The sequence below is a fragment of the Salvelinus fontinalis genome, chromosome 2 (genome assembly GCF_029448725.1).
Source record: "Salvelinus fontinalis isolate EN_2023a chromosome 2, ASM2944872v1, whole genome shotgun sequence".
NCBI lineage: Eukaryota > Metazoa > Chordata > Actinopteri > Salmoniformes > Salmonidae > Salvelinus > Salvelinus fontinalis.
Genome location: NC_074666.1, coordinates 7,309,741 through 7,330,596, shown reverse-complemented (window position 1 = coordinate 7,330,596; position 20,856 = coordinate 7,309,741). Strand labels below are relative to the sequence as shown.

The following is a 20,856-nucleotide window of genomic DNA, read 5'->3' as shown; positions in this document are numbered from 1 at the left end:
TTCCGCAAGACTCCCAGTGAGCCACTCTGTGTTCCCAGCCCCCAGCATTATGCACCACACTGAGGGGCCTCCCTCCTGGTTGCCGTCCCAGTTTCCCTTACCCCTCCTGACGGTCTCCCGGTCTGCCTGTCTCTCATCTTGCTAGCTATAACACCGCCTGGAAGATGGGTTTCATATACACTGTAGATTCACAGGGTTATTGATCTACACTGAACATAAATATAAACTTAACATGTAAAGTGTTGGTCCCATGTTTCATGAGCTGAAATAAAAGATCCCAGAAATGTTCCATTACGCACAAAAAGCTTATTTCTCAAACTTTGTGTAGAAATGTGTTTACATCCCTGTTAGTGAGCATTTCTCCTGTGCCAAGATAATCCATCCACCTGACAGGTGTGGCATATCAAGAATCTGATTAAACAGCATGATCACTACACAGGTGCACCTTGTGCACATTGTGCTGGGGACAATAAAAGGCCCCTCTAAAATGTGCATTTTTGTCACACACACACAACACAATACCACAGATGTCTTATGTTTTGAGGGAGCTGGCAATTGGCATGCTGACCGCAGGAATGTCCATCAGAGCTGTTGCCAGAGAATTGAATGTTCATTTCTGTACCAAAAGCCGCCTCCAACGTCGTTTTAGAGAATTTGGCAGTACGTCCAACCGGCCTCACGACCGCATGTAACCACGCCAACGCAGGACCTCCACATCTGGCTTCTTCACCTGCGGGATCGTCTGAGACCAGCCACCCAGACCGCTGATGAAACTGTGGGTTTGCACAACTGAATAATTTCAGCACCAGCTGTCAGAAACCGTCTCAGAGAAGCTCGTCTGCGTGCTTGTCGTCCTCACCAAGGTCTTGACCTGACTGCAGTTCGGTGTCCGAAACGACTTCCGTAGGAAAATTATCACCTTCGATGGCCACTGGTGCTCTTCACTGGTGCTCTTCACTGGTGCTCTTCATGGATGCGTCCCGTTGTGTGGGCGAGCGGTTTGCTGATGTCAACGTTGTGAACAGAGAGCCCCATGGTGGCGGTGGGGTTATGGGATGGGCAGACATAAGCTACTGACAATGAACACAATTACATTTTATCGATGGCAATTTGAATGCACAGCGATACCGTGAGGAGACCCTGAGGCCCGTCGTCGTGCCATTCATCCGCTGCCATCGCCTCATGTTTCAGCAGGGTAATGCACAGCGCCAGGCCACAATCAACAGCCTGATCAACTCTATGTGAAGGAGATGTGTCGCGCTGCATGAGGCAAATGGAGGTCAAACCAGATACTGACTGGTTCTGATCCACGACCCTACCCTTTTTAAGGTCTCTGTGACCAACAGATGCACATCTGTTTTCCCAGTCATGTGAAATCCATAGATTAGGGCCCAATTCATTTATATCAATTGAAGGATTTCCTTATATTATTTGTAATTTAGCAAAATCTTGTTGAAATTGTTGAATGTTGGGTTTATATTTTTGTTCAGAGTACAATATAAAAAATGACAAGAAGCCAATTCCCATTAAATGTCAAGGACATTCAGTCCATCTCCATGGTCCGGGTAACGTAACACCGATCCCGACCAGGACCAGCGGACTGTACACTAGGTCCCATCTGACACAGAGCTGCTGTCCAATGGGGTTATCCAGTACACTGTGTTACTAGCCTAGTTACAGTAGTCAGGGCAGCATAGTGACCCTGTCACGTGATCATTACCTTGTGCTGCACTGCCCTCCTGTCCCTCTGCAGCTCAGGGTCACAGCAATAGTCTCAGGATGTGTGGGGAATCTCTACCTGGAAACACAAAGAGGTCAAAGTTCAGTCATCAACACCTTCCATTGTGTTGTAGAAAATACTATTATAATAGCCTATTCCATCCAATAATCAAAAGGACTCATTTATGTCATTTAGTTGACAGAGAGAGACCTCCCGCACCCCAAGGCCTGAGCTGAGAAAAAGGACACAGTTGTGACACACGAGCTGTCCACTCTGCCTTAACTAACAACCATGATAACCAGCAATGTGCCAACCAGGGTGTAGGTCTTCCTTTATTTTTAATGCCCTCTCCTCTCCACCACCACTCCTCTCCTCTACACCACCACTCCTCTCCACCACCACTCCTCTCCTCTACACCACCACTCCTCTCCTCTACACCACCACTCCTCTCCTCTACACCACCACCCCTCTCCTCTCCACTACCACTCCTCTCCTCTACAGCACCACTCCTCTCCTCTACAGCACCACTCCTCTCCTCTACACCACTCCTCTCCTCTACACCACCACTCCTCTACAGCACCACTCCTCTCCTCTCCACCACCTCTCCTCTACACCACCACTCCCCTCCTCTACACCACCACTCCCCTCCTCTCCACCACCACTCCTCTCCTCTCCAGCACCACTCCTCTCCTCTCCAGCACCACTCCTCTCCAGCACCACCACTCCTCTCCAGCACCACCACTCCTCTCCAGCACCACCACTCCTCTCCAGCACCACCACTCCTCTCCTCTACACCACCACTCCTCTCCTCTACACCACCACTCCTCTCCTCTCCACCACCACTCCTCTCCTCTCCACCACCACTCCTCTCCTCTCCAGCACCACTCCTCTCCTCTCCAGCACCACCACTCCTCTCCAGCACCACCACTCCTCTCCCCTCCAGCACCACCACTCCACTCCTCTCCAGCACCACCACTCCTCTCCCCTCCAGCACCACCACTCCTCTCCCCTCCAGCACCACCACTCCTCTCCTCTCCACCATCACTCCTCTCCACCACCACTCCTCTCCTCTCCACCACCACTCCTCTCCTCTCCACCACCACTCCTCCTCCTCTCCACCACCACTCCTCCACCACTCCTCCTCTCCACCACCACCACTCCTCTCCACCACCACTCCTCTCCTCTACACCACCACTCCTCTCCTCTACACCACCACTCCTCTCCTCTACACCACCACCCCTCTCCTCTCCACCACCACTCCTCTCCTCTACAGCACCACTCCTCTCCTCTACAGCACCACTCCTCTCCTCTACACCACTCCTCTCCTCTACACCACCACTCCTCTACAGCACCACTCCTCTACAGCACCACTCCTGTCCTCTACAGCACCACTCCTCTCCTCTCCACCACCTCTCCTCTCCTCTCCACCACCACTCCTCTCCTCTACACCACCACTCCCCTCCTCTACACCACCACTCCCCTCCTCTACACCACCACTCCCCTCCTCTCCACCACCACTCCTCTCCTCTCCAGCACCACTCCTCTCCTCTCCAGCACCACTCCTCTCCTCTCCAGCACCACTCCTCTCCAGCACCACCACTCCTCTCCAGCACCACCACTCCTCTCCAGCACCACCACTCCTCTCCTCTACACCACCACTCCTCTCCTCTACACCACCACTCCTCTCCTCTACACCACCACTCCTCTCCTCTCCACCACCACTCCTCTCCTCTCCACCAACACTCCTCTCCTCTCCAGCACCACTCCTCTCCTCTCCAGCACCACTCCTCTCCTCTCCAGCACCACTCCTCTCCTCTCCAGCACCACCACTCCTCTCCAGCACCACCACTCCTCTCCCCTCCAGCACCACCACTCCTCTCCTCTCCAGCACCACCACTCCTCTCCTCTCCACCATCACTCCTCTCCACCACCACTCCTCTCCTCTCCACCACCACTCCTCTCCTCTCCACCACCACTCCTCCTCTCCACCACCACTCCTCCACCACTCCTCCTCTCCACCACCACTCCTCTCCACCACCACTCCTCTCCACCACCACTCCTCGCCTCTACAACATCCACTCCTCCTCTCCTCTACACCACCACTCCTCTCCTCTACACCACCACTCCTCTCTACACCACCACTCCTCCTCTCCTCTACACCACCACTCCTCTCCTCTACACCACCACTCCTCCTCTCCTCTACACCACCACTCCTCCTCTCCTCTACACCACCACTCCTCTCCTCTCCACCACCACTCCTCTCCTCTCCACCACCACTCCTCTCCTCTCCACCACCACTCCTCTCCTCTCCAGCACCACTCCACTCCTCTCCAGCACCACTCCACTCCTCTCCAGCACCACTCCTCTCCAGCACCACCACTCCTCTCCTCTCCAGCACCACCACTCCTCTCCAGCACCACCACTCCTCTCCTCTCCACCACCACTCCTCTCCAGCACCACTCCTCTCCTCTCCAGCACCACTCCTCTCCTCTCCAGCACCACCACTCCTCTCCTCTCCAGCACCACCACTCCTCTCCTCCACCACCACTCCTCTCCTCTCCACCACCACTCCTCTCCTCTCCACCACCACTCCTCTCCTCTCCACCACCACTCCTCTCCTCTCCAGCACCACTCCTCTCCTCTCCAGCACCACTCCTCTCCAGCACCACCACTCCAGCACCACCACTCCTCTCCTCTCCAGCACCACCACTCCTCTCCTCTACACCACCACTCCTCTCCTCTACACCACCACTCCTCTCCTCTACACCACCACTCCTCTCCTCTCCACCACCACTCCTCTCCTCTACACCACCACTCCTCTCCTCTACACCACCACTCCTCTCCTCTACACCACCACTCCTCTCCTCTACACCACCACTCCTCTCCTCTACACCACCACTCCTCTCCTCTCCACCACCACTCCTCTCCTCTCCACCACCACTCCTCTCCTCTACACCACCACTCCTCTCCTCTACACCACCACTCCTCTCCTCTACACCACCACTCCTCTCCTCTACACCACCACTCCTCTCCTCTACACCACCACTCCTCTCCTCTCCAGCACCACTCCTCTCCTCTCCACCACCACTCCTCTCCTCTACACCACCACTCCTCTCCTCTACACCACCACTCCTCTCCTCTCCACCACCACTCCTCTCCTCTCCACCACCACTCCTCTCCACCACCACTCCTCCACCACTCCTCCACCACTCCTCCTCTCCACCACCACTCCTCTCCACCACCACTCCTCTCCTCTACACCACCACTCCTCCTCTCCACCACCACTCCTCCTCTCCTCTACACCACACCTCTCCTCCTCTCCTCTACACCACCTCTCCTCTCCACCACCACTCCTCTCCACCACCACTCCGCTCCTCTACACCACCTCTCCTCTCCACCACCACTCCTCTCCACCACCACTCCTCTCCTCTACAGCACCACTCCTCTCCTCTACAGCACCACTCCTCTCCTCTACAGCACCACTCCTCTCCTCTCCAGCACCACTCCTCTCCTCTCCAGCACCACTCCTCTCCTCTCCACCACCACTCCTCTCCTCTCCACCACCTCTCCTCTCCACCACCTCTCCTCTCCACCACCTCTCCACCACCTCTCCTCTCCTCTCCAACACCTCTCCTCTCCTCTCCACCACCTCTCCTCTCCTCTCCACCACCCCTCCTCTCCACCACCACTCCTCTCCAGCACCACTCCTCTCCAGCACCACTCCTCTCCAGCACCACTCCTCTCCAGCACCACTCCTCTCCAGCACCACTCCTCTCCAGCACCACTCCTCTCCAGCACCACTCCTCTCCTCTACAGCACCACTCCTCTCCTCTACAGCACCACTCCTCTCCTCTACAGCACCACTCCTCCCCCCCCCAGCACCACTCCTCTCCTCCCCAGCACCACTCCTCTCCTCCACCACTCCTCTCCTCTACACCACCACTCCTCTCCTCCCCAGCACCACTCCTCTCCTCCACCACTCCTCTCCACCACCACTCCTCCTCTCCTCTCCACCACCTCTCCACCACCTCTCCTCTCCACCACCTCTCCACCACCTCTCCTCTCCTCCATCTCTCCACCACCTCTCCTCTCCTCTCCACCACCACTCCTCTCCACCACCACTCCTCTCCTCTACACCACCACTCCTCTCCTCTCCACCACCACCACTCCTCTCCAGCACCACTCCTCTCCAGCACCACTCCTCACCTCTCCTCTCCACCACCTCTCCTCTCCTCTACACCACCACCTCTCCTCTCCACCACCACCACTCCTCTCCACCACCACCACTCCTCTCCTCTACACCAGCACCACTCCTCTCCAGCACCACTCCTCTCCAGCACCACTCCTCTCCAGCACCACTCCTCTCCAGCACCACTCCTCTACAGCACCACTCCTCTACAGCACCACTCCTCTCCTGTACAGCACCACTCCTCTCCTCTACAGCACCACTCCTCTCCTCTCCAGCACCACTCCTCTCCTCTCCACCACCACTCCTCTCCACCACCACTCCTCTCCACCACCACTCCTCTCCTCTCCACCACCTCTCCTCTCCACCACCTCTCCTCTCCACCACCTCTCCTCTCCACCACCTCTCCACCACCTCTCCTCTCCTCTCCAACACCTCTCCTCTCCTCTCCACCACCTCTCCTCTCCTCTCCACCACCCCTCCTCTCCACCACCACTCCTCTCCTCTCCACCACCACTCCTCTCCAGCACCACTCCTCTCCAGCACCACTCCTCTCCAGCACCACTCCTCTCCAGCACCACTCCTCTCCAGCACCACTCCTCTCCAGCACCACTCCTCTCCTCTACAGCACCACTCCTCTCCTCTACAGCACCACTCCTCTCCTCTACAGCACCACTCCTCCCCTCCCCAGCACCACTCCTCTCCTCCCCAGCACCACTCCTCTCCTCCACCACTCCTATCCTCTACACCACCACTCCTCTCCTCCCCAGCACCACTCCTCTCCTCCACCACTCCTCTCCACCACCACTCCTCCTCTCCTCTCCACCACCTCTCCTCTCCACCACCTCTCCTCTCCACCACCTCTCCACCACCTCTCCTCTCCTCCATCTCTCCACCACCTCTCCTCTCCTCTCCACCACCACTCCTCTCCTCTCCACCACCACTCCTCTCCTCTACACCACCACTCCTCTCCTCTCCACCACCACCACTCCTCTCCAGCACCACTCCTCTCCAGCACCACTCCTCACCTCTCCACCACCTCTCCTCTCCTCTACACCACCACCTCTCCTCTCCACCACCACCACTCCTCTCCTCTACACCACCACCACTCCTCTCCTCTCCAGCACCACTCCTCTCCAGCACCACTCCTCTCCAGCACCACTCCTCTCCAGCACCACTCCTCTCCAGCACCACTCCTCTCCAGCACCACTCCTCTACAGCACCACTCCTCTACAGCACCACTCCTCTCCTGTACAGCACCACTCCTCTCCTCTACAGCACCACTCCTCTCCTCTACAGCACCACTCCTCTCCTCTACAGCACCACTCCTCTCCGCCCCAGCACCACTCCTCTCCCCTCTACACCACCACTCCTCTACAGCACCACTCCTCTCCTCCCCAGCACCACTCCTCTCCTCCACCACTCCTCTCCTCTACACCACCACTCCTCTCCTCTACACCACCACTCCACTCCTCTCCAGCACCACTCCTCTCCAGCACCACTCCTCTCCAGCACCACTCCTCTCCAGCACCACTCCTCTCCAGCACCACTCCTCTCCAGCACCACCCCTCTCCAGCACCATCCCTCTCCTCTACAGCACCACTCCTCTCCTCTACAGCACCACTCCTCTCCTCTACAGCACCACTCCTCTCCACCACCACTCCTCTCCACCACCGCTCCTCTCCTCTCCACCACCTCTCCTCTCCTCTCCACCACCTCTCCACCACCTCTCCTCTCCTCTCCACCACCTCTCCTCTCCACCACCTCTCCTCTCCACCACCACCACCACTCCTCTCCAGCACCACTCCTCTCCAGCACCACTCCTCTCCAGCACCACTCCTCTCCAGCACCACTCCTCTCCAGCACCACTCCTCTCCAGCACAACTCCTCCCCAGCACCACTCCTCTCCTCTCCACCACCACTCCTCTCCTCTCCACCACCACTCCTCTCCTCCTCACCACCACTCCTTTCCTCTCCACCACCTCTCCTCTCCTCTCCACTACCTCTCCTCTCCTCTACACTACCTCTCCTCTCCTCTACACCACCACTCCTCTCCAGCAGCACATCTCCTCTCCTCTCCAGCACCACTCCTCTCCAGCACCACTCCTCTCCTCTACAGCACCACTCCTCTCCTCTACACCACCACTCCTCTCCACCCCAGCACCACTCCTCTCCTCCACCACTCCTCTCCAGCACCACTCCAGCACCACTCCTCTCCAGCACCACTCCTCTCCAGCACCACTCCTCTCCAGCACCACTCCTCTCCAGCACCACTCCTCTCCAGCACCACTCCTCTCTACAGCACCACTCATCTCCTCCCCAGCACCACTCATCTCCTCCCCAGCACCACTCATCTCCTCCCCAGCACCACTCCTCTCCTCCAGCACTCCTCTCCTCTACACCACCACTCCCCCCCACCCCAGCACCACTCCTCTCCTCCAGCACTCCTCTCCTCTACACCACCACTCCTCTCCTCTCCAGCACCACTCCTCTCCTCTCCAGCACCACTCCTCTCCTCCACCACTCCTCTCCAGCACCACTCCTCTCCAGCACCACTCCTCTCCAGCACCACTCCTCTCCAGCACCACTCCTCTCCAGCACCACTCCTCTCCAGCACCACTCCTCTCCAGCACCACTCCTCTCCAGCACCACTCCTCTCTACAGCACCACTCATCTCCTCCCCAGCACCACTCCTCTCCTCCAGCACTCCTCTCCTCTACACCACCACTCCTCTCCTCTACACCACCACTCCTCTCCTCCCCAGCACCACTCCTCTCCTCCAGCACTCCTCTCCTCTACACCACCACTCCTCTCCTCTCCAGCACCACTCCTCTCCAGCACCACTCCTCTCCAGCAGCACATCTCCTCTCCTCTCCAGCACATCTCCTCTCCTCTACAGCACATCTCCTCTCCTCTACAGCACATCTCCTCTCCTCTACAGCACATCTCCTCTCCTCTACAGCACATCTCTCCTCTACAGCACTCTCCTCTCCTCTACAGCACATCTCCTCTCCTCTACAGCACATCTCCTCTCCTCTACAGCACATCTCCTCTCCTCTACAGCACACCTCTCCTCTACAGCACACCTCTCCTCTACAGCACACCTCCTCTCCTCTACAGCACATCTCCTCTCCTCTACAGCACATCTCCTCTCCTCTACAGCACATCTCCTCTCCTCTACAGCACATCTCCTCTCCTCTACAGCACATCTCCTCTCCTCTACAGCACATCTCCTCTCCTCTACAGCACATCCCCTCTCCTCTACACCACCACTCCTCTACACCACATCTCCACTCCTCTACACCACATCTCCACTCCTCTACAGCACCACTCCTCTACAGCACCACTCCTCTACAGCACCACTCCTCTACAGCACCACTCCTCTACAGCACCACTCCTCTACAGCACATCCTCTCCACCACCACTCCCTCTCCTATCATTCAGCAGGCCTGCCATCCTGCCATCCCACCTGCCTGCCATCCTGCCTGTCTTCCTGCCTGCCTGCCTGTCTTCCTGCCATCCTGCCTGTCTTCCTGCCTGCCTGCCATCCTGGGAGTCTGGAAATAGTTTGATGATGAACAAGGCAGAAACAGTCAGTGGTATCTTTACAATATAGAATGAATTAATTTGCATATAATTTACTGCTGCGTTTATGACCAACCATCATCTTCTATCCATGGAAAAGAGAGAGACAGAGAGAGACAGAGAGGGACAGAGAGGGACAGAGAGGGACAGAGAGGGACAGAGAGAGACAGAGAGAGACAGAGAGGGACAGAGAGAGACAGAGAGAGACAGAGAGGGACAGAGAGAGACAGAAAGAGACAGAGAGGGACAGAGAGAGACAGAGAGGGACAGAGAGAGACAGAAAGAGACAGAGAGGGACAGAGAGGGACAGAGAGGGACAGAGAGGGACAGAGAGGGACAGAGAGGGACAGAGAGGGACAGATCCTTACCAGGTACAGGCTGAGTGAGCGATTGGCAATAGAAACCGGCAGACATAAAAAGACATGGCTACTCAAAGAGGAGCGTGTATGTGGTCACTGCCTGACAGGGGAGGTAGAGACAGAGATGCACTTTCTCCTTTACTGTGAGAAATATTCCTCACCAAGAGATTCATTATTCACAGAAACGACTACATTTAGTCCACATTTTAACTTGTTTAACCAGATGAAAAACTAAAAATACTCATATGGGCGAAGGAGCAATGGCTCCTCTTGAAGCCAAATATGTATTTGCTTGCCATAGCCTGAGAGACACTGAATAATAACATCTGCATAGTAAACAGTAACTTACTTATTATTACTGTTATTGTTATGACTATTATTATTGTTGTTTATCATTCCAAATAGTAGTGGTGATGATGATGGTAATGATAACAGTCTAGTGATGGTGGTAGCAGTAGTAGTAGTAGTAGTAGTAGTAGTAGTAGTGATGATGGTAATGATAACAGTCTAGTGATGGTAGTAGTAGTAGTAGTAGTAGTAGTGATGATGGTAATGATAAGTCTAGTGATGTGGTGGTAGTAGTAGTAGTAGTAGTAGTAGTAGTGATGATGGTAATGATAACAGTCTAGTGATGGTAGTAGTAGTAGTAGTAGTAGTAGTGATGATGGTAATGATAAGTCTAGTGATGTGGTGGTAGTAGTAGTAGTAGTAGTAGTAGTAGTAGTAGTAGTAGTAGTAGTAGTAGTAGTAGTAGTGATGATGGTAATGATAACAGTCTGGTGATGGTGGTGGTAGTAGTAGTAGTAGTAGTGATGATGGTAATGATAACAGTCTAGTGATGGTAGTAGTAGTAGTAGTAGTAGTAGTAGTGATGATGGTAATGATAAGTCTAGTGATGTGGTGGTAGTAGTAGTAGTAGTAGTAGTAGTAGTGATGATGGTAATGATAACAGTCTAGTGATGGTAGTAGTAGTAGTAGTAGTAGTAGTGATGATGGTAATGATAAGTCTAGTGATGGTGGTAGTAGTAGTAGTAGTAGTAGTAGTAGTAGTGATGATGGTAATGATAAGTCTAGTGATGTGGTGGTAGTAGTAGTAGTAGTAGTAGTAGTAGTGATGATGGTAATGATAACAGTTTAGTGATGGTGGTAGTAGTAGTAGTAGTAGTAGTGATGATGGTAATGATAAGTCTAGTGATGTGGTGGTAGTAGTAGTAGTAGTAGTAGTAGTAGTAGTAGTAGTAGTAGTAGTGATGATGGTAATGATAACAGTTTAGTGATGGTGGTAGTAGTAGTAGTAGTAGTAGTAGTAGTGATGATGGGATTGATAACAGTTTAGTGATGGTAGTAGTAGTAGTAGTAGTAGTAGTGATGATGGGATTGATAACAGTTTAGTGATGGTAGTAGTAGTAGTAGTAGTAGTAGTAGTAGTAGTGATGATGGTAATGATAAGTCTAGTGATGGTGATGGTAGTAGTAGTAGTGATGATGGTAATGATAACAGTCTGGTGATGGTGGTGGTAGTAGTAGTAGTAGTAGTGATGATGGTAATGATAAGTCTAGTGATGGTGATGGTAGTAGTAGTAGTGATGATGGTAATGATAACAGTCTGGTGATGGTGGTGGTAGTAGTAGTAGTAGTAGTGATGATGGTAATGATAACAGTCTGGTGATGGTGGTGGTAGTAGTAGTAGTGATGATGGTAATGATAACAGTCTGGTGATGGTGGTGGTAGTAGTAGTAGTGATGATGGTAATGATAACAGTCTGGTGATGGTGGTGGTAGTAGTAGTAGTAGTAGTGATGATGGTAATGATAACAGTCTGGTGATGGTGGTGGTAGTAGTAGTAGTGATGATGGTAATGATAACAGTCTGGTGATGGTGGTGATGGTAGTAGTAGTAGTGATGATGGTAATGATAACAGTCTGGTGATGGTGGTGATGGTAGTAGTAGTAGTAGTAGTAGTAGTAGTAGTAGTGATGATGGGATTGATAAGTTTAGTGATGGTAGTAGTAGTAGTAGTAGTAGTAGTAGTAGTAGTGATGATGGTAATGATAACAGTCTGGTGATGGTGATGGTAGTAGTAGTAGTGATGATGGTAATGATAAGTCTAGTGATGGTGATGGTAGTAGTAGTAGTGATGATGGTAATGATAACAGTCTGGTGATGGTGGTGGTAGTAGTAGTAGTAGTGATGATGGGATTGATAACAGTTTAGTGATGGTAGTAGTAGTAGTAGTAGTAGTGATGATGGGATTGATAACAGTTTAGTGATGGTAGTAGTAGTAGTAGTAGTGATGATGGTAATGATAACAGTCTGGTGATGGTGGTGGTAGTAGTAGTAGTAGTAGTGATGATGGTAATGATAACAGTCTGGTGATGGTGGTGGTAGTAGTAGTAGTGTGATGGTAATGATAACAGTCTGGTGATGGTGGTGGTAGTAGTAGTAGTGTGATGGTAATGATAACAGTCTGGTGATGGTGGTGGTAGTAGTAGTAGTGATGATGGTAATGATAACAGTCTGGTGATGGTGGTGGTAGTAGTAGTAGTAGTAGTGATGATGGTAATGATAACAGTCTGGTGATGGTGGTGGTAGTAGTAGTAGTAGTAGTAGTGATGATGGTAATGATAACAGTCTGGTGATGGTGGTGGTAGTAGTAGTAGTGATGATGGTAATGATAACAGTCTGGTGATGGTGGTGGTAGTAGTAGTAGTGATGATGGTAATGATAACAGTCTGGTGATGGTGGTGGTAGTAGTAGTAGTGATGATGGTAATGATAACAGTCTGGTGATGGTGGTGGTAGTAGTAGTAGTGATGATGGTAATGATAACAGTCTGGTGATGGTGGTGGTAGTAGTAGTAGTGATGATGGTAATGATAACAGTCTGGTGATGGTGGTGGTAGTAGTAGTAGTGATGATGGTAATGATAACAGTCTGGTGATGGTGGTGGTAGTAGTAGTAGTAGTAGTGATGATGGTAATGATAACAGTCTGGTGATGGTGGTGGTAGTAGTAGTAGTGATGATGGTAATGATAACAGTCTGGTGATGGTGGTGGTAGTAGTAGTAGTGATGATGGTAATGATAACAGTCTGGTGATGGTGATGGTAGTAGTAGTAGTGATGATGGTAATGATAACAGTCTGGTGATGGTGGTGGTAGTAGTAGTAGTGATGATGGTAATGATAACAGTCTGGTGATGGTGGTGGTAGTAGTAGTAGTGATGATGGTAATGATAACAGTCTGGTGATGGTGGTGGTAGTAGTAGTAGTGATGATGGTAATGATAACAGTCTGGTGATGGTGGTGGTAGTAGTAGTAGTGATGATGGTAATGATAACAGTCTGGTGATGGTGGTGGTAGTAGTAGTAGTAGTGATGATGGTAATGATAACAGTCTGGTGATGGTGGTGGTGGTAGTAGTAGTAGTGATGATGGTAATGATAACAGTCTGGTGGTGGTAGTAGTAGTAGTAGTAGTGATGATGGTAATGATAACAGTCTGGTGATGGTGGTGGTAGTAGTAGTAGTAGTAGTGATGATGGTAATGATAACAGTCTGGTGATGGTGGTGGTAGTAGTAGTAGTGATGATGGTAATGATAACAGTCTGGTGATGGTGGTGGTAGTAGTAGTAGTGATGATGGTAATGATAAGTCTAGTGATGGTGATGGTGGTGGTAGTAGTGATGATGGTAATGATAACAGTCTGGTGATGGTGGTGGTAGTAGTAGTAGTGATGATGGTAATGATAAGTCTAGTGATGGTGGTGGTAGTAGTGATGATGGTAATGATAAGTCTAGTGATGGTGATGGTGGTGGTAGTAGTGATGATGGTAATGATAACAGTCTGGTGATGGTGGTGGTAGTAGTAGTAGTGATGATGGTAATGATAAGTCTAGTGATGGTGGTGGTAGTAGTGATGATGGTAATGATAACAGTCTGGTGATGGTGGTGGTAGTAGTAGTAGTGATGATGGTAATGATAACAGTCTGGTGATGGTTGTGGTAGTAGTAGTAGTGATGATGGTAATGATAACAGTCTGGTGATGGTGGTGGTAGTAGTAGTAGTGATGATGGTAATGATAACAGTCTGGTGATGGTGGTGGTAGTAGTAGTAGTGTGATGGTAATGATAAGTCTAGTGATGGTGATGGTAGTAGTAGTAGTGATGATGGTAATGATAACAGTCTGGTGATGGTGGTGGTAGTAGTAGTAGTAGTAGTGATGATGGTAATGATAAGTCTAGTGATGGTGATGGTAGTAGTAGTAGTGATGATGGTAATGATAACAGTCTGGTGATGGTGGTGGTAGTAGTAGTAGTGATGATGGTAATGATAACAGTCTGGTGATGGTGGTGGTAGTAGTAGTAGTGATGATGGTAATGATAACAGTCTGGTGATGGTGGTGGTAGTAGTAGTAGTGTGATGGTAATGATAACAGTCTGGTGATGGTGGTGGTAGTAGTAGTAGTGATGATGGTAATGATAACAGTCTGGTGATGGTGGTGGTAGTAGTAGTAGTGATGATGGTAATGATAACAGTCTGGTGATGGTGGTGGTAGTAGTAGTAGTGATGATGGTAATGATAACAGTCTGGTGATGGTGGTGGTAGTAGTAGTAGTGATGATGGTAATGATAACAGTCTGGTGATGGTGGTGGTAGTAGTAGTAGTGATGATGGTAATGATAACAGTCTGGTGATGGTGGTGGTAGTAGTAGTAGTAGTAGTGATGATGGTAATGATAACAGTCTGGTGATGGTGGTGGTAGTAGTAGTAGTGATGATGGTAATGATAACAGTCTGGTGATGGTGGTGGTAGTAGTAGTAGTGATGATGGTAATGATAACAGTCTGGTGATGGTGGTGATGGTAGTAGTAGTAGTGATGATGGTAATGATAACAGTCTGGTGATGGTGGTGATGGTAGTAGTAGTAGTGATGATGGTAATGATAACAGTCTGGTGATGGTGGTGATGGTAGTAGTAGTAGTGATGATGGTAATGATAACAGTCTGGTGATGGTAGTAGTAGTAGTAGTAGTGATGATGGTAATGATAACAGTCTGGTGATGGTGATGGTAGTAGTAGTAGTGATGATGGTAATGATAAGTCTAGTGATGTGGTGGTAGTAGTAGTAGTAGTAGTAGTAGTAGTAGTAGTAGTAGTAGTAGTAGTGATGATGGTAATGATAACAGTTTAGTGATGGTGGTAGTAGTAGTAGTAGTAGTAGTAGTAGTGATGATGGGATTGATAACAGTTTAGTGATGGTAGTAGTAGTAGTAGTAGTAGTAGTGATGATGGGATTGATAACAGTTTAGTGATGGTAGTAGTAGTAGTAGTAGTAGTAGTAGTAGTAGTGATGATGGTAATGATAAGTCTAGTGATGGTGATGGTAGTAGTAGTAGTGATGATGGTAATGATAACAGTCTGGTGATGGTGGTGGTAGTAGTAGTAGTAGTAGTGATGATGGTAATGATAAGTCTAGTGATGGTGATGGTAGTAGTAGTAGTGATGATGGTAATGATAACAGTCTGGTGATGGTGGTGGTAGTAGTAGTAGTAGTAGTGATGATGGTAATGATAACAGTCTGGTGATGGTGGTGGTAGTAGTAGTAGTGATGATGGTAATGATAACAGTCTGGTGATGGTGGTGGTAGTAGTAGTAGTGATGATGGTAATGATAACAGTCTGGTGATGGTGGTGGTAGTAGTAGTAGTAGTAGTGATGATGGTAATGATAACAGTCTGGTGATGGTGGTGGTAGTAGTAGTAGTGATGATGGTAATGATAACAGTCTGGTGATGGTGGTGATGGTAGTAGTAGTAGTGATGATGGTAATGATAACAGTCTGGTGATGGTGGTGATGGTAGTAGTAGTAGTAGTAGTAGTAGTAGTAGTAGTGATGATGGGATTGATAAGTTTAGTGATGGTAGTAGTAGTAGTAGTAGTAGTAGTAGTAGTAGTGATGATGGTAATGATAACAGTCTGGTGATGGTGATGGTAGTAGTAGTAGTGATGATGGTAATGATAAGTCTAGTGATGGTGATGGTAGTAGTAGTAGTGATGATGGTAATGATAACAGTCTGGTGATGGTGGTGGTAGTAGTAGTAGTAGTGATGATGGGATTGATAACAGTTTAGTGATGGTAGTAGTAGTAGTAGTAGTAGTGATGATGGGATTGATAACAGTTTAGTGATGGTAGTAGTAGTAGTAGTAGTGATGATGGTAATGATAACAGTCTGGTGATGGTGGTGGTAGTAGTAGTAGTAGTAGTGATGATGGTAATGATAACAGTCTGGTGATGGTGGTGGTAGTAGTAGTAGTAGTAGTAGTGATGATGGTAATGATAACAGTCTGGTGATGGTGGTGGTAGTAGTAGTAGTGATGATGGTAATGATAACAGTCTGGTGATGGTGGTGGTAGTAGTAGTAGTGATGATGGTAATGATAACAGTCTGGTGATGGTGGTGGTAGTAGTAGTAGTGATGATGGTAATGATAACAGTCTGGTGATGGTGGTGGTAGTAGTAGTAGTGATGATGGTAATGATAACAGTCTGGTGATGGTGGTGGTAGTAGTAGTAGTGATGATGGTAATGATAACAGTCTGGTGATGGTGGTGGTAGTAGTAGTAGTGATGATGGTAATGATAACAGTCTGGTGATGGTGGTGGTAGTAGTAGTAGTAGTAGTGATGATGGTAATGATAACAGTCTGGTGATGGTGGTGGTAGTAGTAGTAGTGATGATGGTAATGATAACAGTCTGGTGATGGTGGTGGTAGTAGTAGTAGTGATGATGGTAATGATAACAGTCTGGTGATGGTGATGGTAGTAGTAGTAGTGATGATGGTAATGATAACAGTCTGGTGATGGTGGTGGTAGTAGTAGTAGTGATGATGGTAATGATAACAGTCTGGTGATGGTGGTGGTAGTAGTAGTAGTGATGATGGTAATGATAACAGTCTGGTGATGGTGGTGGTAGTAGTAGTAGTGATGATGGTAATGATAACAGTCTGGTGATGGTGGTGGTAGTAGTAGTAGTGATGATGGTAATGATAACAGTCTGGTGATGGTGGTGGTAGTAGTAGTAGTAGTGATGATGGTAATGATAACAGTCTGGTGATGGTGGTGGTGGTAGTAGTAGTAGTGATGATGGTAATGATAACAGTCTGGTGGTGGTAGTAGTAGTAGTAGTAGTGATGATGGTAATGATAACAGTCTGGTGATGGTGGTGGTAGTAGTAGTAGTAGTAGTGATGATGGTAATGATAACAGTCTGGTGATGGTGGTGGTAGTAGTAGTAGTGATGATGGTAATGATAACAGTCTGGTGATGGTGGTGGTAGTAGTAGTAGTGATGATGGTAATGATAAGTCTAGTGATGGTGATGGTGGTGGTAGTAGTGATGATGGTAATGATAACAGTCTGGTGATGGTGGTGGTAGTAGTAGTAGTGATGATGGTAATGATAAGTCTAGTGATGGTGGTGGTAGTAGTGATGATGGTAATGATAAGTCTAGTGATGGTGATGGTGGTGGTAGTAGTGATGATGGTAATGATAACAGTCTGGTGATGGTGGTGGTAGTAGTAGTAGTGATGATGGTAATGATAAGTCTAGTGATGGTGGTGGTAGTAGTGATGATGGTAATGATAACAGTCTGGTGATGGTGGTGGTAGTAGTAGTAGTGATGATGGTAATGATAACAGTCTGGTGATGGTTGTGGTAGTAGTAGTAGTGATGATGGTAATGATAACAGTCTGGTGATGGTGGTGGTAGTAGTAGTAGTGATGATGGTAATGATAACAGTCTGGTGATGGTGGTGGTAGTAGTAGTAGTGTGATGGTAATGATAAGTCTAGTGATGGTGATGGTAGTAGTAGTAGTGATGATGGTAATGATAACAGTCTGGTGATGGTGGTGGTAGTAGTAGTAGTAGTAGTGATGATGGTAATGATAAGTCTAGTGATGGTGATGGTAGTAGTAGTAGTGATGATGGTAATGATAACAGTCTGGTGATGGTGGTGGTAGTAGTAGTAGTGATGATGGTAATGATAACAGTCTGGTGATGGTGGTGGTAGTAGTAGTAGTGATGATGGTAATGATAACAGTCTGGTGATGGTGGTGGTAGTAGTAGTAGTGTGATGGTAATGATAACAGTCTGGTGATGGTGGTGGTAGTAGTAGTAGTGATGATGGTAATGATAACAGTCTGGTGATGGTGGTGGTAGTAGTAGTAGTGATGATGGTAATGATAACAGTCTGGTGATGGTGGTGGTGGTGGTAGTAGTGATGATGGTAATGATAACAGTCTGGTGATGGTGGTGGTAGTAGTAGTAGTGATGATGGTAATGATAACAGTCTGGTGATGGTGGTGGTAGTAGTAGTAGTGATGATGGTAATGATAACAGTCTGGTGATGGTGGTGATGGTAGTAGTAGTAGTAGTAGTAGTAGTAGTAGTAGTGATGATGGGATTGATAAGTTTAGTGATGGTAGTAGTAGTAGTAGTAGTAGTAGTAGTAGTAGTGATGATGGTAATGATAACAGTCTGGTGATGGTGATGGTAGTAGTAGTAGTGATGATGGTAATGATAAGTCTAGTGATGGTGATGGTAGTAGTAGTAGTGATGATGGTAATGATAACAGTCTGGTGATGGTGGTGGTAGTAGTAGTAGTAGTGATGATGGGATTGATAACAGTTTAGTGATGGTAGTAGTAGTAGTAGTAGTAGTGATGATGGGATTGATAACAGTTTAGTGATGGTAGTAGTAGTAGTAGTAGTGATGATGGTAATGATAACAGTCTGGTGATGGTGGTGGTAGTAGTAGTAGTAGTAGTGATGATGGTAATGATAACAGTCTGGTGATGGTGGTGGTAGTAGTAGTAGTAGTAGTAGTGATGATGGTAATGATAACAGTCTGGTGATGGTGGTGGTAGTAGTAGTAGTGATGATGGTAATGATAACAGTCTGGTGATGGTGGTGGTAGTAGTAGTAGTGATGATGGTAATGATAACAGTCTGGTGATGGTGGTGGTAGTAGTAGTAGTGATGATGGTAATGATAACAGTCTGGTGATGGTGGTGGTAGTAGTAGTAGTGATGATGGTAATGATAACAGTCTGGTGATGGTGGTGGTAGTAGTAGTAGTGATGATGGTAATGATAACAGTCTGGTGATGGTGGTGGTAGTAGTAGTAGTGATGATGGTAATGATAACAGTCTGGTGATGGTGGTGGTAGTAGTAGTAGTAGTAGTGATGATGGTAATGATAACAGTCTGGTGATGGTGGTGGTAGTAGTAGTAGTGATGATGGTAATGATAACAGTCTGGTGATGGTGGTGGTAGTAGTAGTAGTGATGATGGTAATGATAACAGTCTGGTGATGGTGATGGTAGTAGTAGTAGTGATGATGGTAATGATAACAGTCTGGTGATGGTGGTGGTAGTAGTAGTAGTGATGATGGTAATGATAACAGTCTGGTGATGGTGGTGGTAGTAGTAGTAGTGATGATGGTAATGATAACAGTCTGGTGATGGTGGTGGTAGTAGTAGTAGTGATGATGGTAATGATAACAGTCTGGTGATGGTGGTGGTAGTAGTAGTAGTGATGATGGTAATGATAACAGTCTGGTGATGGTGGTGGTAGTAGTAGTAGTAGTGATGATGGTAATGATAACAGTCTGGTGATGGTGGTGGTGGTAGTAGTAGTAGTGATGATGGTAATGATAACAGTCTGGTGGTGGTAGTAGTAGTAGTAGTAGTGATGATGGTAATGATAACAGTCTGGTGATGGTGGTGGTAGTAGTAGTAGTAGTAGTGATGATGGTAATGATAACAGTCTGGTGATGGTGGTGGTAGTAGTAGTAGTGATGATGGTAATGATAACAGTCTGGTGATGGTGGTGGTAGTAGTAGTAGTGATGATGGTAATGATAAGTCTAGTGATGGTGATGGTGGTGGTAGTAGTGATGATGGTAATGATAACAGTCTGGTGATGGTGGTGGTAGTAGTAGTAGTGATGATGGTAATGATAAGTCTAGTGATGGTGGTGGTAGTAGTGATGATGGTAATGATAAGTCTAGTGATGGTGATGGTGGTGGTAGTAGTGATGATGGTAATGATAACAGTCTGGTGATGGTGGTGGTAGTAGTAGTAGTGATGATGGTAATGATAAGTCTAGTGATGGTGGTGGTAGTAGTGATGATGGTAATGATAACAGTCTGGTGATGGTGGTGGTAGTAGTAGTAGTGATGATGGTAATGATAACAGTCTGGTGATGGTTGTGGTAGTAGTAGTAGTGATGATGGTAATGATAACAGTCTGGTGATGGTGGTGGTAGTAGTAGTAGTGATGATGGTAATGATAACAGTCTGGTGATGGTGGTGGTAGTAGTAGTAGTGTGATGGTAATGATAAGTCTAGTGATGGTGATGGTAGTAGTAGTAGTGATGATGGTAATGATAACAGTCTGGTGATGGTGGTGGTAGTAGTAGTAGTAGTAGTGATGATGGTAATGATAAGTCTAGTGATGGTGATGGTAGTAGTAGTAGTGATGATGGTAATGATAACAGTCTGGTGATGGTGGTGGTAGTAGTAGTAGTGATGATGGTAATGATAACAGTCTGGTGATGGTGGTGGTAGTAGTAGTAGTGATGATGGTAATGATAACAGTCTGGTGATGGTGGTGGTAGTAGTAGTAGTGTGATGGTAATGATAACAGTCTGGTGATGGTGGTGGTAGTAGTAGTAGTGATGATGGTAATGATAACAGTCTGGTGATGGTGGTGGTAGTAGTAGTAGTGATGATGGTAATGATAACAGTCTGGTGATGGTGGTGGTGGTGGTAGTAGTGATGATGGTAATGATAACAGTCTGGTGATGGTGGTGGTAGTAGTAGTAGTGATGATGGTAATGATAACAGTCTGGTGATGGTGGTGGTAGTAGTAGTAGTGATGATGGTAATGATAACAGTCTGGTGATGGTGGTGGTAGTAGTAGTAGTAGTAGTGATGATGGTAATGATAACAGTCTGGTGATGGTGGTGG

General features: G+C 48.3%; 1 protein-coding gene across 3 annotated transcripts in view; it reads right to left on the bottom strand.

The window, feature by feature from the left end:
- The window catches only part of LOC129810977 (spermatid perinuclear RNA-binding protein-like), a 229,974-nt gene that overhangs the window by 153,292 nt on the left and 55,826 nt on the right, over nucleotides 1-20,856 (bottom strand). For all 3 annotated transcript variants that reach the window (XM_055862037.1, XM_055862029.1, XM_055862055.1), the window contains exon 2: nucleotides 1,721-1,798. The gene's annotated coding sequence lies outside the window, so the exon portion shown is untranslated. The remainder of the gene's footprint in view (nucleotides 1-1,720; nucleotides 1,799-20,856) is intronic.